Source organism: Taeniopygia guttata, chromosome 2 (assembly GCF_048771995.1).
Source record: "Taeniopygia guttata chromosome 2, bTaeGut7.mat, whole genome shotgun sequence".
NCBI classification, from domain to species: domain Eukaryota; kingdom Metazoa; phylum Chordata; class Aves; order Passeriformes; family Estrildidae; genus Taeniopygia; species Taeniopygia guttata.
In genome coordinates, this window is record NC_133026.1 from 39,487,264 (window position 1) to 39,512,167 (window position 24,904).

A 24,904-nucleotide genomic window follows, 5' to 3' on the forward strand; every position below is an offset into this window, starting at 1 on the left:
CTGTAGGAGTAAAATTAGAACAATTTTGCATCTCTAAAAAACATTGCTGCTACATAAATGGGTGCTTTTAGCCAAGGGTGGTGCCACCAGGGAATTATCTGGATACATGTATTTCAGCAATTCATTTTAGAGAAATCATTAGGAGTGGGTGTCCATCTCAGACATACAGCTACCTCGCAGTTTTCACCCTGAGTTAAACTAACTACCTTACAAAAGACCAGTCAGGACAGAGCACCAGCATCACATTTTGACTTTCCCTGAGACATACTGGTGATTACTTCACCAACAAAGAAAATTGAATGTGAGGCTGAAATGGGAAACAAAACCACATAAACTAATCTAGAATGAATGTGTGTCTCATATTTGCATTTGCATGTAATTCTAATATATTAACACAGTACTTGTTGGTACTCCAAAAACTCCATAATTTTTCCACCAGATTTCTGAGCAGAATACAGGGATATGCACTGTGCTTAGGCATTCCTCTAACACAATTCAGAAGAGGGGCCATTTCCTCAATTTCATGTTTGTTTTTTTTTTCTTTATTGCTTTCTGTAACTTGAAGACTCAAAAAAAAAAAAATAAAAAGGCTTCATTATAGCCATGAATATTTTACTGAAAAATGCTGCCTTCTGTAATCTTATAATTGAACATGATTTGGACCAGAACAGTGTTTACAATGCTTATTGTTTTGAAGAGGAAAAGTTTACCATCTTAAGGCAAGAGATGCAATCAGGCATGACTTTGGCTTACAGGGCCAGATCTCCAGTACTTCAGGTATAATACAGAATTAAATTAACTAAAAAACTTACTGCATTTTATTCTATTTTTTTCATATAAAAATATAAAATATTTTCTATATATATAAGTATACTACATATAAAAATAATAAATCATTAATTATAAAGTATATTAATTTATCTAAAATTAATTTGAACTAAAAATCCATGATTTCATTATTATGGAATCATTACCTTAAAGCCAAAAACATTAACAACTTTTAGTCCAAATCTGTGAATTCATGGCTGCATTTGCAATAGAATTTCATATTTCCCTTGATGGTTTACTTGAGGGAAGAACTTCTGCAGCTGCCCAGGCAGGATGGCTCAGTGAGATGAAGGCTGAGCATGGCCAGTGGAAAAACACCACTGATATCTTAGCTCCATATGCCATTTTTTTTAGGGTATTGGGGTACAAAGAACACCAAAATATGTTCTGTACACACACACCTGTCTCAGACCTGCTCTCTGCTCCTTCCAGATCTTGTCATCCACTCTCCTTCTCTGTGAACACAGACTCTCCAGCAGAGACCGTGTTATTTGTAGTACTGCCAAGTTTAATCCACCTGCAGAGGCACCTGGAAAAACAATTCATATACACACAAAAGTACCTGTGGAGTTTGAACACACTACATGTCTTAGCACTTCTACTTCAGTTGAGAGAAGCGACATCAGAAAATATAAGCCAAGAAAAGGAAATTTATTCAGCTAGTCAAAGTTATCAGAAGAGCCCAGTCAATTAGATTTGAGTCTTCAGGTAGCCATGAACCCACGTCCTGACCTTATCTGGAGCTCCTTGCTGAGACTGAAGCACTAGTTGGATGTGCTGTGGGAGCCTTGGCACCGAGGATGGGGCCAATCAGTAATCCACACTACTAGGATTTGCTTGCCAAAGGGTCAGTGCTCCAGAATGTCAAATTGCCATTTGAGAAGTGATAAACTACAGATAGATCGTCATTCACCAAGAGGGAGTGGAGACTTTGGGACAAATTGAGATGTTATAAAACATTATTCATTAATTATGGCCCGTGAGAGTCAACCTCCAACATGGGACTGCCATGCTGGCCAGCTTAGTATTGATGATATCAGATTTTCCCTGTCTATTTCAGGATCCTTTTGCCTCCTAGGTTTTTATTCACAGATCGACTTTTTGCAGACCTTGGAACAATTATGGCCCTGTGCCTTGCATATCGCTGGCTCACGGTCTGTACTGGCTCACCAAGTCTAAGTGTGGCCCATTGTTACCTTTCAAGGAAAACAAAGAAATGGTTCTAAAAGAAGTCTAAGGGTGGAGGGGTAATTTCCTGTTGCAACTCACTGGGCAGCTCCCACCAGTAACAAGCTGCACATTTTAGCACCCCTGAGTGAGAGAGCAGCATCTCATGGTGACACTGACAAGATATCAGCAGGGGCTCTAAGGAAATAGATCACTCTGTACCCATTAATGCCAGGAGATCATCTACTCATGTTGCAACATGACTTTATGTACTGGCTGGAGTCCAGGCTTTGTTACAATTAGCATATTAGCTTCCATTATGTGAGCCAGCAACTAGCTTTTAGCTAATATCTGTAATTTACCTTGGAGAAGCTTGATTTTGTCTGTCTTGTTCCTGATGTAACTTGACTTATTTTATGCAGAATATTTATTCTCTGGCTAAAATTCTGTTTATTTCTAGAAGCTCTGGAGTCCAGATCCCATTTCACATCTTGGGAAATCTGGGATGGTTTCCCTGTGTGCCCAGCTTGGGTGCTGGTTGTTTGAAGATGCCCAAAACATCCAGAAAAAGTCTTAAGTTTATATCTCACTCCAAGTTTCAGAACTCAGCACAGAAGGGTGATGCCAAACATTTCAGTCTGCATATCCCATTTGGGAAAAAGCAGAGCCCCATCAGACCACTGGGAGAAAGGTGTCATATTAAAGTATTGGCTGGTGACTCAGACTTGAGACAACTTCTCTGTCTGATTGCAAACTTAAGGGATATGGTCTGGGAAAATTTAGTATTTTTGCTTGTTAGCATGGAGGGGGCAGGGTTTAACAACAATGACTTATGCTGCTGACTGTAGCACAGAAAGAATAAGTTCACAGGTAGTTGTGAGGTATTTAAATGCTGTAGTGGAAAAAGGCCATGGATGTGCTTGGCCAAAACTGTCAGGTCTTTGCCTTATGTTAATATATTAACCTTCCCTCAGTAGAATAGAGGCCTAAAGATAAATTAATTCTCTCTCCTTAAAATAACCTAGACATAGCTAAAGTAACTGAGGAACAAAGGACTAAAAAACTTGGAAAGTTGAGAGCTGTTTAAGCCAAAAAGGAAATTGTTATGAAGGATTAGAAGGAGATGCAGTAGCTCCCGTGGGCCTTCAGCCTTCAGCTTAGCAGAGCATAACCATGACCAGCTCTTGTGATGACCCTGAGAGATTAAAAGAAGAGCAGCAGTTCTAGGATTTGTGTTCTTACATCAGGTAAGACAAAGAACATTCCATTAACTCATGGCAATGTAGGAAAATGGAAGAGCAAATGTTGATTGACTGCTTTTTTAAAGTGAGATATAAAATGAAACACTTATCACCAGAACAACCTCTGATAGATGAGATCAGAGAAGAGAAGAGGTGCCCCAGCTAAACAGCATTCCTAGGAATTTATCTGTGGATAATCCACATTACTATTTTCACAGAGCTATGATCTGATATTTAATTTTTCCACCACATTGTGGTTTTGGCAGGATGTTTTTACTATCTCACATAAGAACCAAATTGTTTTACAGCTTTAGGATGACAAACTCAAACTCTTCTTCAGGGTAACAGTAAAAAATGAAGAGATAGAAAAAGACTTCAGTGATGCACAGCCCTTATGTGTTGTTTTGTTACAAGACATGTATCATCAACTTCCCACACATTTTTTATGCAGGAGCTCTATGGAATGCTCAGCTTGGTGCTCCACAGATGCCACCACCATCAAACAAATGACAGGAAATTGGCAGCATGCTGTGGATTTACTTTGTTCAACTGAATGGAAAACACTGTTCAGTATGGATCTAATACCCTTCCCTCTTCACCCACTCCTGCCACGCCTCCATGCCTTCAGGTTTCCAAAGTAGTCTCAAGTTGAAGAAAAACTCAGTCCTTCAGAGGTTAAGTGTAAGGTTTTGCCAGTGTACAACAAAAACCTAGCCACTCCTCAGGTTCCACTTGGAAGACATCCAGCCCCACCTTCCCTCCCCTCCCCAAAAACACTCCAGAGAACAATTTTTTTTTTTTTTTCATAAAGGGGAAAACTGAAAGAGAAAATACTTAATTAGGAATTTCAAGAAGAATTAGAGTGGGTGGGACATTATCATTCCATCTGTGTTTGTGTTACAATTTCATCTGGAAACTAAGCAGTCCATTGCACACGCCACTATAAATGACAGCCTGTGCCCCAGGCTGCTCACCCCACAGACAGTCAGTAATTATAGCAGTGCTCTCAAGTGGCCAGCTCTGAGTCACACCGAGTACTTTTCGTGTATGCATACACCTTAAACTGTCCACAAGCTGCTAATGAGGCATTTGCCAATGTGGCTCTGAAAGGCTTTGAATTGTGTGTCTTTCCTGCTTTAGACAGAGATTAATACAAGTTGAGAAGTGTGTTGGCATTGCTGTATTCTCTTGCCCCTTCATCTCCAGGGTTAGCCCTCCCTGTACACAAGCTGAGTGCAGCTGGTTGACAAACTGGCCCAGCAGTCTCCCGTATCCCCTTAAAGTCAAAGGTATTGGCACAAAGTCTCAGTGTGCCTAAGGAGCTGCAAGGAGCTCCAAAGAGAAAAGTCTGTCATACTGCTTCTAACAGCCCTAGACTAAACTGATTTCCTTGCAGATCAACCTTACAAATACAAAGAAATACGCAGCATGACTAGAGATAACAGCAAAGGTACAGAATCACGATATTTACTTGTATTATTTGCTGGATTATACCTATGCAGACACAGAGAATGGCCCTTGGTATACTCCAAGCTGAACAAGCATCATCTAAACCACAGGATTTACCTGATGAAGCAAGCCATCCTCAAGGGTGCCAGGCCTTTCAAGATTATTCTGCCTTCTCTTGAGCTGGGCCTGGCACTGGGCTCTGGGATAGTGTGGATCCCATCTCCATGTCTGTGGTTTCAAGGCAGAATTGATAAGGCAACTCCTTCCCTACAGAACCTTTTTCTCTTCCAAAGGCAGGTATGATTATTGGGTTACCAACCATGGTGAATTTCACTGCCTAAAAGAAATTACAGAATCACAGAATGGTTAGGGCTGGAAGGCTGTTTAAACTTGGGAAGAGAAGGCTCAGAAGGGGATCAAAGAGCATCTCATTAATGTACACAAATACCTGAAGGGAGAATGAAAAAAACAGGGAGACAGTTTTTTTCAGTAGTGCTCAGTGACAGGACGTGAGAGGCACAGACAAAAACACTGGAGGTTTTGTCAAAACATAAGGAATCACTTTTTTTTCTGTTTTTACATCACTAAGAGTGATGAAGCACTGCAACATCTTGTCCTGGGAGGTTATGAATTCTCCATCCTTGGAACTCCTCAGGAACTGTCTGGACACGGTTCTGGTCAACCACCTACAGGTAGCCCTGACTGAATAAAACTCATATGTGCATTGCTTTCCCTCGCAACAGATTATTGACAGAAAGACATAATTTCAATCAGAGCTAACTTGAAAAGGAAGCACAATTAAGACTGCAAAAGACAGGCAAAATATAACCCTTATAGCAAAGAGCTGCTCAAAACAATCCTGGTTGTTATAGTGGATAAAACATGTGAAAGGAAAAGCTTGGGGAAGGACAGATGTGATGCTTGGATCTTAAGGCAAATGCAGGGTGGCAAATCTTATCCCTACCAGATGGCCCGATCATTACACAACCTTTCAGCACAATGATGGAGTTTGAGATTTTCTGTCTTTCAAGAAGCAGCTTCAGATGAGTTTCAGCAAAGTAAATATGCACCATTGACTTTTATTCAGTTTTAATAGACTTTTGCAATTCACTTTTTAAAACATACTTCTGCTTTATGACTGCTACTTTCTCACACTCTCCTCCTTAATCTCATTTTCTCATAGATGTTTAATTGTGTAGAAGAATCACTGTGATGTATTTAACTTTCATATGATTTCCCTGTTTGGTAATAACACCCCCAATTAACTACTGTTCTCATTAACCAATTTACTCATTTATAATCAAGGGCAATGGCTTTAACAGTTCTAATAATATGCCTTGTTAATAATGTCTTAATGAGGATTATCCTTATACTGCTCTCAGAAGGTTCCCTTTCTCCCTAAAATGAGAAAAGGCATATTAATGAAAAATAGCCTTCTATCTACTGGCTATATATTTTGTTGGAATAAAAAGAAAATATGGAAAAGTACTGTAGATTTTTTACCTCCATATTCTGCCATTTAGAAAACCAGTGAATTAGAGTAGGTGGAGTACATGATGCACTAGTCCATAAATCAGTTCTGCCTCTTTCTTACTTACTATAATTAGACACCAAAAGGCTCCTTTTATATCCTCAGTTGAATCAGGATGCAGGCATTCTTATCAGCTTCACTGGACGTAGCAAAGAGAATACTGTTAATTAACTCAGGGAAAGAAGTGAAATCAAAAAGGAATATTGAGTCAAGGTTTTATTGAATTAAACTAAAAGATCAAATTTAAGAGAATCTTCTCCCATAGAACTAAGGAAACACAATAAAACTGCAAAGACTGAATATATGTTTTGCTAGCAGTAGCATCAAAAATTTAGCGTTTGGATTTGACAGATAATGAGACAGGTTTACCAATGACTAGCAAAAAGAATCTGGAATGGCCATGTTAAAAACAGCAGCTCACACATTTACAGGTTGAATAGAGAAGCTGAATAAGAAACCTTGCATTTAAAATAAAGGGGAACAGAAGCATAAGTCAATGCATGATCAGGCAACCTTGGAAGTTTAAGTGTTGGAGGAAGAAGCACTTAGTGAAAGGCAGATCTCTAATGCATCCAAACTGATGGAGAACTGAATGCTTCTTTCATTTCAGTTTTGCCAGAACAGAGCACCCACAGGCTGGTCTAACAGTCTCTGAGGAGCAGAAACCTGTTCATGATCACCTGTGCTAGCTATCCCTTTTGTTTTGCTGCATTCTATACACATAAAGGTCCACTGACCTCTGATGATAGTGATATTTTAAGACAAAATTACAGACCCCTTTAGCCCTCCATCTTCCAGCATGTTACTCAGAAGTCTCTGTATTCCTTATTCCAGCACTGTTAGGATTTGAATCTTGCCTCCAGTGATCAATTAGGATTTTAAGGCATACTTATGTGAGGAAAATAATTTAATCTCATTAGCTCTAAGTAGTGAAGACATGGCAATTGATATGATAAACACCTATGCTGAGATGGGGGGAAATTGATGTACAGAAGTCAATATTTGTCAGCATCTGGAAATGTTGGTTTGCCATAACCAGTTCTTTTCTTGCCTATATTTTGGTTTTAATGAATGGAAACAAGAAAGATAAAAAGAGTAATGTCCCAGCAATATTTTTGCTCCAGAAAAGGCATTGCAGCTAGAGCTATAAAGTGTCCAAATACATTCATTCAGTTTGGGATGTAGAACACAGTAAAAATGTAAATGTCACACTGTTTTTCAACCTTCTGCAGAGATGTCAGATCAAGGCCTATTCACCCTACACACTTGACTATACCTTTAATTTATATTTTTGATCAAGCACAAAAGTTGGAAGTAGCCTCAGTATTAATTTTTAAAAGAAAATCTTTAAGAAGAGAATTCTCTCACTCCAAACTTTCATTAGTTTCCATTAATTCTTGGAAGGTTCCCATGATAACCAGAAATACACATGTATGAAATCTTGTTTGCACTAAATTCATCAGGCATTTTCCTACAGACTTTATTGAAGGCAATATTTTACCTAGTATCTTATGAGAGTAGATTTTACTTTCCCTTGAAGAGTCACAGTTTTTACTGGTAAGCAGGCAGTATCCTTTATAGAGCAATTCTGAGGCAGCTCATGCAAGTGGTAAGAACTCACTGAACAAATTTTGATGCATTCTGAGACCATATAAGAAGGTAATTAAATAAATTCATAGAATAGAGTTTTCAGAAAATCAGGGATGATTTTGTTCTTTTCCTTGGGCTTCAAAACAATGTAAGCCCTCTGATTTGGTACTGAACTAAACAATGAGCTCCTTGCCCTTGACTGTGTACAAGCCACTTGTAAATCACTGGCATGCCAGTTCAATTCCATCACATTTATTTTTTTAGGCTGGAATAATTTAAAGCCAAACTTAATTAAGCTTCTGACACTGTGAGATGGCATACAGAAAACTGTTTAAAATATGAGCCTTGTGTGACTTGGTTCTTGATATCAATCCCATTTTGATTTCCTACATTATCACTGTTTAAAAACTTGTCTTAAAGCTGTAGGGTTTTTTTCCATGGTTGGTGTTTGTCATCTTTTGCACAGATCTATGCCTTCCTTTGCACATAAAAACTTGCATGTTCCTATGGAATATTTTATATCACTTGGCTGACCCTTGATTACATCTTATTTCTCCCCAGATGAAAATACCTGGGATGCAAAGACAGACAACTTCTGTCTGTCAATAAACAAAAACTTCTTTGTTTTGTCACAATAAACAAAACTTTTTTGTTTATTGTGAAAATCAAGCTGAAGATAGAGGGGAAGAACTGGGGATGGAGTCAATCAGTTCTTGGTCTGACATGTTTTAGGGCTTACCTGACTGTTAATGAACAACTATATTTTCCTTTCTATATTTTCAGGACTGGCTTGACTATAATATAAATAGACATGAGAGAGGCCACAGAAGAAGACAGAAAGAAGCATGGCTGAAGGATGGGAATACAAAGATACATACAAAAGATGACAGAGTCATAAACCAGGACACTGGACAAGTAGAAACCAGGACCTCCTTGGTCCAAACTCTTCTTGTAAACTATTACACAGCTTTAGGTCACCAGCAGACTTGGCTAGCTTTGGAAAATGGAACATTTCTCCATATCTTTTAGCTAAAATCTTGGTCCTATTAGGCTTCAGCATTGTACAAGTCACTAGAATTTCAGTGCTAATGAACTGCACTCCAACTTTGTTGGAGTCCAGAACATCCTTCTGGCTGGCCTGGCTGTCTCGAGACACTAGCAGGGGTCTCAGAGACCCTGGCAAGAAGTCAAAAATATCTGTGGCTTCAATTTTAGCCTGTGGAAAGCTGTCAACTCTGGATAAGGAATTACAAGACACAAGGGTTTTAGTAGTGTGATATTTGAACAAACACAGGGTGGAAAAAATAGAATTTTGGGATCTTTAGAATGGGGTTCAAGGGGGTACAAGATGGAGGAATCTGGGCGTGTCCTAGCCTTTTTCTCCTTCTTCTTGTCTTCCAGGTCTTGCTGTGATAGTGACACTTTTCTATTGGTTTAAGGTAGAGACACACTGTCCAACATAGATCTTAGGTATTGGTATGGGAACTGTAAACATGGTACACATAGTTTTGAGTATATAATGTGGGAGCTGCCCAGGACTCAAGGCCAGACTGCTATGGTTTCTGTACTAGGCGGACCGCAGCAGGACAGAGAGAAAATATTATAGATAAGAAGAAATAACCTTGAAAGCACAATTGGAAGTATTCCAAGACTCCTCATTTGGCTATGCTGGGGCTAGGGAAGCAAAGACTCTATAGGATCTCTCTCTTGGGGTCACCCTGACCTATAGGAACCCCGAGAGAGAAATCCACACAACTTCGCTTATTTGAAAGACTATGGTTCAGACAAAATGACTCTTTGATATATAGTGGTAGCTGTTCATTCACTTAGAGAGTGAGAAGAGGCATATGAATGCAAAATAACCTTCTACTTCTACCTCCTTTCTAAGCGTTTTGTTGGAATGAAAAAAAATATACTTAGATTTGCCATTTGATTATGCCCTGGATTTTAAATCACACAGAAGTTATGTCATAGACTGAACTTTGTTTACATAAACTGGTTGAGCCTTGTGATAAATTTCTCCCTGATAACCCAGGACTTAATGATGCTTTAAAGTGCCATCAGTTTTCCTGCCAGATAAGGGAAAAGGCAGGTAAGCAGCAGATCCTTTGGAGGTGCTATAATGCTTTCTATCATATCGATTTCCTCCCTCCCAGAAAGGCACAACTGCATCTGATAGTGTAAAACTCCCCACCATGGGAGGTATTGGGTGTTCAAATGGAAGCCAGAAAGTTTTATGCCTCCTGGCAAGGCACAAATAGCACAAGGAATAGCAGGGCCAGGCAGGAGTTGTGTCATTTTAAGGGATTACAAACCATCAAAGTCCAACAAAATGCCCCCCAACTAATTTCCACAGTGTTCCTTCAGACAGTGTAAAAATCCCTCTGCAGAGGAGGTGTCAGGTTCTTGCTGCAATCTAATTGCTTTAAAATAAACCTGGCTCATATGTACACAGGTCATTCACTGTCTTTTCACTCTAATCCACCACAAGGGATCTATTAAAAAGAACCTCAGTTACCCTGCCTCAGAGGCGGGCTGTAACAACTAATAAATAAAAATTTATAGAACTGGCAGGAGAGAGCTGTCAAAAGTGGTCATATTACCATTTAAAATCCTTAGCTGAAAATTTAAGAAATAGCCATGTTCTGTTCAAAGCATATGAACAGCATATAAATGAGGAAGATATTTGTTTACACAATCCAGTCTGCTTTGATTCAAGAATCAGTCAACCAGCTGCCCAACTTGAAAGATGGATTACGCGTTCACATGCCACAATCAAGGTCTAGACAGCTCTCCACCATTTCCTGGTACATAATATTTCAGACTTGAGTTTTTAATCACTGGCTTTTTAGACACAGTTACTTTAACCCATTTAGCATTAGCTTGGATGTTCTGCCTGAATACTTCCACTTACTTGTTCTGAAGGGCTGTGGCAGAGACAGGAACTTATTCCACCTCTCCTCATTGCTAAAGGAAAAACATGTGTGTGTGAAATATTTATACTCTCAGCCTCAATATCCATCCTCATCTGCTGAGGTATTGCCTCTGTTCTGGCCTCCTGGGCCAGGTATTGCTTCTTGCAGCTTGTGATGGAAAACTGGTAAACCGTAACAAAAGCTAAAAGGCCACTCTTCTGAGTTCTCTGGAAAAAAAAAAATAAAAGTTTGAGGAAGAGACCTAGCAAATACTACACAAATTAAAGATTAAAAGAAAGGGCTGTCCTGGTGACATATCTGTTGGGATCTGGCTCAGTGCTTTTACTTCTGAAAGATAAGCTCAGGACCTCTCTTCATGAGTCAGCAGTAACATAGAAGTAATTTAACATCCTGCAAGGAGAGATCTGTCGTGTTCCTGTATTTCACTGCTTCAATAACCTGATGTTATTAAAATTTCTTGCAATCTTATTACTATTAGGCAGTGCCTTATTTGATCAAATGATTATGAAAGATGGAGGGGGCTGTTAGCTTATAGAGTTTCCTTCTGATATAGAATTACATGGTAGGCTGATTCAACCTGAGTGTGAAAGCAAAAATAAGATTTTCTTTGCCTCCTTGCTCATTTTTCTATTTTGATTTCCTTATATTTTTTTATCCAAGAATGTCATAGACTAGTAATATCCCATGACTCCATTTCACACTTACTTAGCAATGGTATTTATGACTTACCTCTGGTAGCAATCTCCTTATGTGAAGGTATGCAACATATCTTGGGATCAGGCAAAACCTCCTTTTCCTCTTTGTAGATTATATCCTTGCACTCTTTTATCTAACTGCATTACCAGTTTTTTCTACTACTTTTCTGTAGCTTTTTCCTTCTTCACTTCTATAGGAGACAAATATCAAGATGAATGTCTGCTTTTACAATGTATTCCTTAGAGGAGGAGAGCACAGGAATTTGTTTTGACATGCTCATGCTTATAATTGTCTGGAGTATTCTCAAGACACAGCAGTGTATTATCTTTCCTAATTTCCTTTTAATCCTCTACACAACTCTCTAAAGAGCTGGTGCTGAGTCTCTCCCTGATATCCCTGGATGTCAGGATGTTCAATGCATATTCCCTAACAGAAACAAAGTCATGCCCAGGTTCAGCCCCAGAATGTAGCATTTTTAGACCAATACATGGATACATTTGAACATTAGGAATCTCATGTCTGTTTATAGTTATGGTTGTAATGTTTCCCCCAGCTGATAACATGGAAATAGTCTGGGCACTACAAGAAGAAAAAGAAAGCCCACCATTCTGTTAGAATCTAGTTTTACATCACACCAGACATTTCCATTATGTTATCTTCTATGCTTTCATTTACAAGAGTAAAGATAGGACTATGTGTTTTTTCCTGTTCTCCACAAAATCCTGTAAGAACCCAGAGAACAGAGAATGGTCTCAGTGAACAAGCATCTGTAGCAAAGAATAGCCAACCCACTGGCAGAAAAAAGAGGCATCAGGAGGTATAACTGTGTGCCACAGAGGACAGGCCTCATTGCTCTTGACTCTTCTCAGCCTTCTTAAGTGGAGTTTCTTTTCCCCTGTCTTTGGCCTGATGATGCAGAATTTGCGTACTATGGCAAACAAATTATGATAATAACCAGAATCAAGCAATCAATTCAAAAACTTATTTACCAGAGAGATTTCCCACTCATATTAAAAAAAAAAAAATAGAGTTGTTGCCATAAATCCTTTGATGGCAGATGCTACTGCTGTGATGATATCCATTAACCTTAGCAGTCCCATTTATTCCTTGCTGGACTTGGTACTCAGCAGCCCCTCTGTCACATCCATGAATAATCTCTCTTCTGACTGGCCATGCCAGAGCTTGGACACACTAGCTGGATCCTGAGCCCGCTGCTGGGTCTGGGAAGTCCTTCCTGGTGCTTGTTCAGTTTTTCATGCTCTATTTCACACCTTTGGAGGGGATCATTCATTTTACCTAAAGCAACTGTGTCTGCCTGAAAATTAGGTTTAGACTAAACTAATTCACTATATTGATTCTGTAGGCCATGGAGAGAAATAGGAATCTACTAAATATTGATGCTCCCTATCCATCTCAGGATGGAAAGACTGCTTTCCTCACAGGCTTCAGTAGAACAGAAAAGTGTCATCAACTGACTGGGCAACAGTTTTGAAATACTTATGCAGACTGTGATTGGCAATATTGTACCACTATATTTATGGTTTTTTTAGTTTTCTAAGCAAGCAAACAAGAAACAGCTACTGTATTGAAAGCTGATATATGGCTGAGGTACCACAAATATAGATCCATGTCAATCTACATCTCATGGTCATAGCTGATTTTGAGAATGTTATGATCTAGCTGATTACATGTTGACAATCCTGCTGGCTTTTGTGGGGTGTTTCCTTCCCCCTTACCAAATACAGCTGCTTAAACTTTGACTAGAAAACTGTCATAGGCGCCCCATAACAGGGAATAAACTGAAATTATGTGACTAGGAACTACATTTTCCTGTTCTTTATATTATTCCACTAATTCATCCAGTTCTCTTCTTCTCACTGCTTTTCTGAATCTTTATGTCGCTCCCTTCCCCCTATTCCCTTTAGATTATCTGTCCGTTTAAAATTTTAACAACACAGTAACCATTTCTCATGCTATTAATGACAGCTCATAATTACTGACAAGAAAGAGAAGTAAACCATGAGAAAATGTGTATGCATTAAATTGTCATAATGTCACAGGCACTCCTGAGATCAGTAATGAGGAGGTTGGGCCTTACTTAAGACATCTAGACAGCAAATATATACTAGTAAGAAATGGCAGAATATAAAAATGAATAAAATAGTGGCTGTGGAAAGATAAATTAATATAGTAAGGAAAGCTATGTTGGAATCAGACAGACAAAAACAGTTTATCTAGCATAGCAAACATGGGACAACTGGCAATGAATGACATTTGTGGCACCTAACTGGTGCCATTCCACCATCATTCCACAGGAGAGGTGGTGACTCCCCAAAGATCCGCTGCCTTCCTTGCTATAATCACTGCCACTGAACACAGCACATGTTGGGCTGTGACTATGAGCACAACCACAAACCTCTTCCACAAAGTGGGCTCCTGGGACCATGGGTAATGCAAATCCATAAACTTGTTGGTTCACCAAAGATAATTTCTTGATTTATTTTTTCCACTTCTGTTTCTCAGCCCATGCTATTTAATTGAGGCACCAGACCAAACATTTCTGAGGTCTCTCCTTACCAAGAAATCGAAAAGGTGACAAATTCTAATGAGGATTCTGCAGAGTGCAGCAAGAAGGGATTTTATGAGAGAGGGAGTTGGAAGTTGGAATAAACATGGTCTGTTTTTTCTGGAGCAATGTCTACAGCTCCTGCCTCCCTTGCAACCTTGAAGGAGTGTTCACTTTTAGACCGAAACATCATGAAATCAACACTATAATCCATCTCATTGCTGGGTTTATGGGTGGAATTGCAGTCCATCTCTGCTATAAAATGTGGCTTTTAAAAGGCCAGCTTTGCTAAGGACTTGGCAGTCAGTTCATTAAGACAATACCTTTCTGTATCTACTGCTCACAGGAAGAGGCTTTTAGACGAAAGAAGGTGAAAGCTGAAGCAGTGAAGTTGAGAAGAATTCACCTCTTTACATTTTTATGGGGAAAAAAAAAATTGTTGCACTAACAGTAGATTTAAATTTAAGCCATGACAATCAAGCCCAAAAAAGTCCCAGTGCGCAATGCTGAATATGCAGTACTTAGCCCAAATCATCTGCTGTTTGAAAACCTGATCATGTCTCCTGAGGTTTACGTAAGTGGTTCCAGTAACTGGGGTTGCAGCTGGCCAGCTGCCATTTAAGCCAAGCTCCCCTAATCAGGAGACCTGCCTGTGCTCCCCAGGGAATTGCCTCATCAGGACATCCGTATGTATTTCTGCAGACCCCTCAGACTTTTTGCTTTCAAGGTTACGTAGAAAATGTGCTTCTCAGAAACACAAAGTGATTCCTGCATCAACACAGATATTAGTTGGAATGTATTAACTTTTATTAGGATAAACTGGGGATGGGAGAAAGGGGTAGGCAAGGGGAAATGACAAGAAACTGATAATCTACTTGTGATCTATTCTATAAACCTCAAAGAGGGTGAGATTTTTGGTGGGTTTGTGTTAGAGATTTCTGGTTTTATTAATTTCTAAGGATGGATGAGCATTCTAAAGGAGAGAGGTGAATAGCTCAGGTGTGTTTTGGAGTTCAGAGGAGAAAAGGAGGTGCCAGATCTCAAATCCAATACACATTTTACACAGTAGAGGAACTATCATGCAAATCTATTTCAGTGATCTGGGCATGTGCAGGAGAGATCCTAAGATTTCCAGTCCCTTTTAAAATAGCTTGTACACAGCAGTGAGGCTTGGCAAATGACCTCTTTTCACATGACTAGCCAGTCTTGGCTGACTAGCTTTTATAGTCAGCTTGTAATGTAAAAACATATAAAATACTAATCTTAAAAACAGCTTACATTTTCCTTCTTTCTCACCTGATTCTGATCTCAGCAAATCAAGTTAGTGGCTGATTAGTCCCAGAACACAAAACAGTTGTTCTTACGCAGTATTTCCCTCATTAAATTATTGGTTAAGGTAGGAAAAAGTAATTTGCTTTCTGGAATCTGAACAAGATGGCCACAGACATAAAGTTCTCTTGCACATGGATTGATGGGACAACTGAGACAAGAATCTCTTTGCTGAAGAAGCTAAGGAATAAATGCTCCTTGCTCTGGGAATGGAAGCTAATACAAAGTGTTCATAATGAGGAAATGACTGAATCTCACATCTCCCTCTGTACAACTGAGATTTCACCAGCTTCCCATCACAGAATGCTCTGGCTGGTGCTTAAGGTACTCAGATGAGTTTCAAATATGCATTTCTCTGCTCCAGTGTTTTCCATTCTTAATGCCTTTTCTCAGAAATATCCCATTAACATCCGCTTTGCTGTAAATGTCCCTAGTGACTTGACATTTGGGAATAAGCAGCTTACGTGGCCTGAGATAGCAGTTAATTTTAGCAGTGGCAAGACTTGAGATAGCAGTCTTCCTCACACAAAAATATGGGTGGCATGCTCATAAATCCAAATGTTAGTGGTTTGAAAAGGCCAACAACTTCACCCCATTTAATGGAAAAGAAAAAGAGGCGATTTCACTGTAAAAAAAAGAAGAATCTGCTCACGCTTGCCATGTGAGTTCACTGGCACATACCCTGCCAATACTGCCAGTTTTATTAGTATCTTGGTGAAATACTCAAATCTGGCATATTTTACTGCTTTATGCTCTTTGTCTTCAAATATTCTTGCTATGTCTGCAGAGAACTGCCATAGCAAAAATAACTTGCTGCACATTTCAGAGCACTGCCTTCAGCATAGCCTGTATTCTGTCAAGCAAAATTTCACCTGGGGAAGAAAACAAGGGGAAAAAATGACCCCTTGTAGTTCTGACTTCCTAGGTCACTGAGATCAATTTTGTGAAAAAATAGGTATGGACATCATTCCCACACAGAACTGGTGGTCTGAAGGAAGCACCCATGGAGATGCTCTGCCCTTAGAGAAAGCTGTATCCACATCCACCTCACACCAGAATCAGAGCTGCAGAGGGTGAATCATAAGTCCCCATGATGGTCTTGGGGACCTGCAGCGTGCACAGCTTCCCTTTCATCCCTGTGACAGGACAGGTACAATACACCCTACTAGAGGGTGTTACTGCAAAGGAAGAAAGAGAAAAGGAAATACTTTGCCTCTCTTGAGTTACTTTGTGCTTGAATACCTGCAGGAAAGATGTAGGTTATTAAATTCTGCAACTGAAGAATCCTGGTTTCTGTAGGTTGAAGTCTTGAGGCTCATTGATATTGCTTTATAGGATGGTACAAGTTATGATTGAAAGTCTGCCTGGAGCTGGGACAGGTGTAAAGCCAAGAATTCTGCTCCGTGGGGTCCCACTGGGATCCCACTGCACTCACCAACAGGGTGTTTGTGACAGGGTTCCTGGTCTTCCTCCTCTGTTGTCTTTCAGACCCATTTCTTTTTCAAGTTTGGGTGATATCACACAGCTGGTTCAAAAATTACTGTGGGGAGAGAACAACTGCATATTCCCATAAGCACAGGTTTTATAGGACACCATGTGTCTGCATCAGCTGTATAATTATTCCAATAGAAAATCTTTACACTTTAAATAGAGAAGTCTGAAAAAAATAAAAAGCCCCTGCCTGGAAGTGACCTTTCTGTTATTCTGAGTCTCAGACAAATGTGGCAGCAGGTCACCCTTGTATCATTGCTCAGTACAGCCCTGTCCTCCTCGTCCCTGCACCCGACAAGTATTCCCAGAGCTGGCTGAACCAGAGCTGGCTGAGTTCTACTTAGCAGGCTCCAAATTGTGTGCAGCACCCTTTTCCACTCTTATTAACACAAATCTTGTTTCAGTTCTCCAAGTTCCACAAAGTAAAGGTCAGGCCTGGAAAGAAAAATCATCTAGACTCACATTATTGGTGCTGCTATTTATGATGTTGGGAGTTCAAAGACCATTTGAGGGAATGCTGAACACACTTGGGGATGTTTTGCTTTATCCCATAACACAGTGAAATGTGTAAATTTAGGGGAGAAGCTAGGCTAAGTGTATTCTTGTAAAATCTGTAAGAGCTAATTTGCTACCCCAGGACTGTATTTTCAGAGTGGGCTGCTCTCACTGATCATGTTGGGACAGTGGCTGAAACACGTTAGCTCTCATCAGTGTTTCAGGATTTGGTGGAAAACAGTAACTCTCAGCAAACCTAGGTATGTCAGAGCTGGAAAAAGAAAAGTCTGATAACATTCTCTACACTGTTGGAGCAAGATAGGAGTGAGAAATTGGTTTCATGAGGAGTTCAGACATAAGTGGCAATAATACAATATACATTTTCATGGGTCACCTATTGTTAAGCAAAGCTCTCATTAAATCAAGGGAGAAAAGAGCAAACTCTGAACAGAATGATAGCTTTACAAGTAGATTTTCCAGCTTTTGTTACATTTCACTGCGTTTTTCAGCCATTTATACCAGAGATAACCAGTGTCTGCTTTGCACTGGGGTGTAGGATTATGGCAGCTAAGGTGTACTCTTTTTCTTTATTTTTTTTGTAGACTTCTCTGCCTTTCAAACATTGGTAATTAAAAGGAGAAAGGCTTATTTTCCTGAAGAATTTAAATTGCCAAAGAATACAAGAGAATTTAGTCTCCCATCCTAATGATTCTGCTATCTTTCTTGAGATGCAAGAGGTTATTTCTAGTAACTGTAGGAACCTAGGACACTGCCAGTTTTGAGAACAATCAAGATTTGATGACTTACAGCCATGTCCTTCAAGTTCTGGGACACAGACAGAAAGATGCAGTTTTTGGAGGAAAAATATAATCCTGTAATCCTGGGTACTGAGCACTGAATTTGGCTCTGATTTACTTGTTGAAAAGATTTATAATTTTCCAGTATTCAGGAGATATAAACCCAGATCTCTTAGATGACTAAAGATCAATGGTGCAGTGAAATACCTTAACATATCATATGACTGCCCCTTATTTGTCATTGTGCATTTCAGGGCTCTGCCAAGCCGAGGTAGAGGCCATGCCAAAATATCTGGTGCACAATGAAATGAAGACTAAAAAGATTAGATATGAGCCTCAAACTCCATTCAGAGACACTGACCAGAGGAAAATTATTTTCATTTTTTTGGGGTTTTGTTGTGTGTTAGGTGGGTTTTGCCGTGTGTGGTTTCTGCTAATTCTGACCCCCTTCTCTCTCTTCTTTCTACATTCTGCCTTCTTTACTATAGGTTTATCACCTGTCTCCTGGATAACAGCTCTCACTACTGGGGACTGGTTCCTTGTGATGGCATCCTTTCATTTCTTTTCCCTGTAAAATCATAAGGACTTATTGAAAATTACTTTCCCCAGTTACTACTGATTTACTAATCTATCTGGTCTGCAATGTGATTCCTAGAGCATTTCTTTCTGATCACAGACTATATCATCATCCTTGGAAGCATTTGACCTGAAGAGAAACCACAACTGACCTGCCCCCATTTCACTTGTATAGCCAAACAGAGCTCTTTAACTCTAAAATTCCCAAATATTACAACAGATTTGGAAGGGATGAGCCAAAAAATATGGAGATCAGTTATCCTTATGGTTTCTGAGTTTAGCTTGACCTCCAAGTGATAGAATAGGGCTGCAGGTGACACAATTCCCCTTTATTCCAAGTATGGTCCAGCCTGTAAACACAACTTCCTTGTGCACATCAACTAGAAGGGAAATCATATGATTATTTGGTCACAGAGACTTGGTATAAAGTTATCAGAGCAGAACCAGAGGTCAGTGATTGTCATATGGTATGCTATTGCCAGCTGCAGCAGAATGAAGGAACATGAACAGACTCAAAAGTCTGGCAAGCCTTATTGCTGCATTTAACTTTGAAAAATCCTCAAAGTCTCTGTTTATAAGCAAGACATAAACTGTAATTCAAAATAAAATGTCTCTGTCAGAAAGACATTCCAGTGAAATTCCAAGTACTCTTCTCTCATCTCTTCACCCACTAAATCAGCAGCCTCTTCCTGTGGTACTACAAATAATTTCATTGACACGACTGTTGTTTTGGGGCACAGCTCCTACAGTGACATCTGTGACTTTCCAAAACCAAGGAATGGAACAACCAATTAATTTCGTCATGGCTCTACTTCTCTTCATATGCTACATTTTCATATCCTAAATGAATTTTCTCTCAAATCCACTGCAATAATGCTGAAAGAAACCCCTTTATTTCATAAATTATTTGCCTGCCCCATTCTGCTGGATTACTTTCATCTTTAATTGTGTAATTGAAAACTCATCAAAATGTTGCTTTATTCATTTTTCTAATATTAACTATGGTAAGGAAAGAAGAAAGAGAATAAATACCAAGGGCCACTTTTTTCAATGGAACTCAAAAAAAGTCACAAATAGAATGTGCTGGTGTACAGCTTTACATGAAAGTAGATATATATTTACATATACAAAACACATCATTAGCCACACAGTGTTTTATGAATGTGGAATGTCCCACTGCCTGCGCAAACACAAACAGATAGTCTGAACATATTTGTGCAGAATGACTCACAGTTTGCCTTGAAAAGGCAAGTGGAACTGGCAAGACTGTGCTGATATTTCTATCTAATGAAACTTTTCTAAGTAGAGAACAATCACCTGTGTTCCTTGGGTATGAAACCCAGCAAGTCTGAATTTGTAATTGTAGATCATTTCTTAATGATCAGGTAATCACATTCTGCAACAAGGTAATTTTTTTTTTTGGGGGGGGGGGGGATTTTGGGTTTTGTTTGTTTGTTTTTAAATGCATTTCTCTCACCACCACCAAAGAGCATTGTAATACTTTCTAAAAACAAATTGCTTCTGTGAGGAGAACAGAGCATAAGGAGAACAAAACATAAGCAATTTCAGCCCAAAGGGTATTTTTTCTGGAAAGCATTATGTAGGTGAATAGGAGGTTTTGGTATGAGAGAGTTTTTTCACTCATAACTATAATGCCTTGTTATAATAAATGTTATAAGTCAATCCTTCATTACCCAGCAAACAGAAATTAAATAGAAACCCAGTAGGTGACTTGGATTTAAGACTCAGTGACAATGTATTTCCATCAGTCCAATTTAGTTTTCTTTTACTGTAAGGTCATTACCTTCTGAATGCAAATCTGGAGAGTGCCTTCACAGCCATCTTTGGGAATATTTGGATATGCATTAGTAGGCATCTAGCCATTCCAATTACAGTAAGGAACATTAATCACTAATCCATATGAAGTATTTATCTGATGACAGTGTACTTAGAACCTTCTTCCAAATGGACAAAAGGAATAATTTCTCAGAAATATGCAGAAGGACCACAAAGTTCTCTTTATAATTCATAACTACATAATGAGAGGCAGAAAGCAAAGAAAAACAAACTATTTTATTTATTACATTGAAAGAGCATTACTTTTCAGAAAAACATTTTTATTTTCGTCATTACCACAGAGCTTATGTTCTTCTGCTTTTTATTTCCTATGGGCTGTGCTGTGTATTACATTTTTGTAGTCCACTTTAAATACCAAACTGACACAATCAAAACCTGGTTTTTAGACTTGAAGTCTAAAAAACTTTCCAAAGGATGTGGAGAGGGGAATAAGTTAACAATATTAATATTATTCTTAATTTCACACACTCGCCAAGGCAGTTAGAAGGTCCCCATTGCCCTCACAGTTATATTGAGCCCTGGGCCAATGGTCTCCTGGGAAAGGGAAGCATTCAGAAACCACAGGAGAATCGCCCTGACATGTCCCACGTTCAAAGACCTTCCTTAAAAAAGACACTCTGTACTTTCTAAATGCTGCTCCCTTACACACCCCAAATTCTAAGCCTGGAAGAAAACACCAAATTTTAACACCATTGAGGAAGACCTATGTTGAGATACAGAGACTGAAAGTAAAGATGAAACTTAAATAATACATATTTTCCAGGCTTCCTAACTAATTTAGCAATTTAGCCACAATTTAACCACAGTACACTCACGGGAAATCAGTACATGTACTCTTCAACTCTGCTCTCCATGACAGAAATTATAAGGGTAAACATCAAGGAATCTAATAACCTGTATGACTGAAAACTCTGTTACTTTTCTGTTTTTCACGAAGTGAAGGCTTCTTTTGCTAAAATGTACAAAAAAAAAGTATGTCTTTGTAGACTGACTTAGCAAAAGAGACGAGCAAATCAAGAAGACAAACAGGAATTTTTGTTTGTGTAATATTAGGTAAGTAATCGTATGTGACTGTAGACATATATCTCTCTAGCCTGAGTTGCTGAAGCTGATATCTGATCTGCTGAGCGAGCCTTTTCAGTTACTAAATAAACCTTTTTTTCAAAACCATTTTCCATCTAAGTCACTTTAGAAATTCAGATCAATGTTCTGTAGTAAAAAGTCGGCTCCCTGTTGAAATAAAGCAATTCTAAAGAGTTAGAAATGCACTTGATAGCAATCCAAATCACGAATCTGTATTAAAACTACATTTAGTGATCAGTTTTGAAACATGACAAAAAGCCTTAAAGCAAAACCAGATTTTGATTAAACATTTACAGATCATCTATGGAACTGACCTTTACCTAAACTGCAGCTTGGAACACAGACTTCAGCAAGTTTTAAGCATAATTTTAAAGCACAGAGAAGTCAGCTCCCTTTCAATAGAAAGTGCCCAACACAGTTTATAGCAAAACCTATTATTTATTCCATGGCCTCAGATGCTTTGAATGGGTTTACGATGTAGCATTTAGGATCTGCAACACTGCATTCAGAGCAAGCTGTGTATTTTAAAGACAAGTGATGCCAGCCTATGGTGGGACCTAAGCACTCTAAATCTGATATGGGTATTCATCAATTAATCTCAAAATCAGCTCTTAGGAAAGGTATGATGGGAAAATAGGAAGTCTGAAAACCAATGACTTCTGAGCCAGAAAAGAATGTGTGTGTGAATCCAAGCACAAAGTTTTGTATGCCTCCAGATGACAGTCTCAGTTTTCCATACTGAAATAATTGTCAGGTGACCACATTGATGAACTATTGTCCAAAAATTGTTGTTGTGAGGACTAATAGAAAATACAAATAAAGGGGGGGAAATGTGGTTGTAAGGGAAAAAAAAATCTCCCTCAACTTTTTCATTGCATCTACAGTTTTGGGTTTTTTTTTCAGTTTTCCTGCACCATTTTCTTGAAATGACTCTTGTGGTGTGATTCAGCCTTTTCCTTCTGTAGAAGCTTAAGAGAGAGGCAATGGGAAGAGACTGACAAACTTCAATGTGCATGATGTAGGGAAAGGGTAAGAAAAAGAAAGGTGAGACACTTGAAATTCGATCTCTTTTAATTGCAGGTTTACTACTTAAAGGCTACCCACCTGTTCCTTGGGCATCACAGGCATTTTGATGTTTAAAAAAAGAGGGCTGAACTTTGAGCATGTTGAGTACCAGTTTTAGTCTAGCAAGGGAGCAAGGAAGGATTTAACTGTTGGTCCATCTGCGAGCAGCATCTGGGAATAAGAGCTTGGAAATATTTATTATTTATCAGTATTGTGAGTTCACTCCCAGCACAGAGTCTCCCAAGAAAACCTGGAGTGTGTGCTAAACATGTGCTGTGCTATAGCTCATCAAGACAGCAAGACAAAGAAAAGAGCAAAACAAAGACATCTTTGAGATCCAACTCAAAAGAGATTTATTAGGGGATTGCAAATTACACTAAAAGATTGTTTAGTGTTGTTCAATTAGTTGGTTCAATTAATGTGCTGGTCAGATCTTCAAAAATTAAAAAATATAGGAAACAACTGAACGCTCTTCTAAGACATACCTACATTTTCTATAACATTTTTGAAGCATTAATCCATTAATCTTTGCAACACACCTACAACTCAGGTATCATTTGTATATAATGGGAAAAGTTGGACTTGGAAATTAAACAGAGACAGTTTTAGAGCCATAAAAGCATCCAGCTTTCCAGTGGAATTCAGAGTGTCCGCGAGCACAACTCTAACATTTTAGCAAGTGTCCTCTCAGTTCCCCCAAGACATGAAAGCTGGAATCAGGGGAAGATCCAAAGCCAACAATAAAACTTTGCAGCATCTTCACAGAGGATAACTTAAGGACTTGCATGAATTGCAAGGTGAAAAAAGTACCTTCAAGTCAGTGGCATGTCACACACATACTGCCACATACTGAATTGCATGGCTGCTTTTACAAAAGCTGAACTCTAAAAGCCTCACTCAAAACTACACTAGGTCTAGAGTTCAAGTCTGCTAAATTTAGCCATCCAAGATATTTGCCTATCTTCCAAAATCCACACAGAACATAAACACCTCTAACAGGGCAGTTCATTCACTCTTGAGGCAGGAGTTGAAAACACATTTTTCTCACGGACAAGAGTAATACAGCACTGAAGACTGCACATCTACCTCTCAGGTGGCTGAAGGCAGGGAAATGAGTCTGACTCTTAAACTTACTGTCATTTCTCATCATGATTTTTCCACTTCTCTGAAATCTCATTCTCTCTTTCTACCTTTAAGTCTATAAGCTTAAGATAAATCTTCCTGAATTTTCATTCTATTTTTCACCAATCATTCCACTGTTAACTATGTACATATGAGAGGGTTGGGGTTTTAAGATAATAATACATCTAAACCATATTTTTATTTTAAACTATATGGGGTCGCCACAGTGCAAACACACTTTGGTACCATCCAGAGCACAGCCCACGTGTTGAGAAATTCTCATTAAAACATGAAACCGACTATGGGTTGATGGGACTAATGGACCATCAAGAAATCAGTTCAGTGTAATGGGTTTTTAAGGAAAAAACCCACCTGTTATTAAGCCTTATCTTAACTTGTGTTTTGTCTTGATGATGAAAACTCACTTAAGCAAGTCATCTATGAGTAGTCACTACTATTCCTGGACCAAAAAGCCTCAGTTCACACTACTCTGCTCTTGTTTGGAGAAAGAAGATGCTCTCTCAGAGCTCAGCTTGATAAATTATACAATTACATATCCAGGGATTTGGTTTTGATGCTTTTAGTGCCTTCCGCCTTTGCAACTTAGAGAGTCAGAAGCAACACAGAGCTGAAAGCTGACATGAAAAGGTTTAAAATCTTTTCACTGCAAAGACAACGAAAAAAAGCAACTTGAAGAAACAGCATGAACTGTCTCAAAGACAAAGGGGAAACAAAAAAAGAGACTTGAAAGTGATGAAGGTTGGCTCTGCTGACCCAGGGAGAAATCAGCTGGCAAGCAAATATGCTTTGCAGAGATTCTCTCAGGCCACTCTGACCTTCAGGGAAGGACAGGCAGCCCTCACTGCTCTACAGTATCCGTTCTCTTCAGCCTTTCCTTGCTCTCCTGGGCTGGAGGCAGACTGAGCTGTGGAAGCTCCGGGTTCAGATTCAACCCCTGGGACTCACCAAATGCAGCGCCTGCTGCTGCTACACGAGTACTCAGGCTCAACTGAGACCAGCATAACACAAAGAAATGCTATCCCTACCTTAAATTCTTGTCTTCCAAGTACTTCTAAGCATAAAGA

The 24,904-nt window shown here is 39.1% G+C and overlaps 1 long non-coding RNA gene across 2 annotated transcripts in view; it reads right to left on the minus strand.

The window, feature by feature from the left end:
* LOC140682635 (uncharacterized) overlaps positions 1-24,904 on the minus strand; it is a 70,631-nt gene that overhangs the window by 36,442 nt on the left and 9,285 nt on the right. The window contains exon 2 of one of the 2 annotated variants that reach the window (XR_012054582.1): positions 1,230-5,022. This is a non-coding gene — a long non-coding RNA (uncharacterized lncRNA). The remainder of the gene's footprint in view (positions 1-1,229; positions 5,023-24,904) is intronic. The other variant, XR_012054581.1, reaches the window with a different exon arrangement.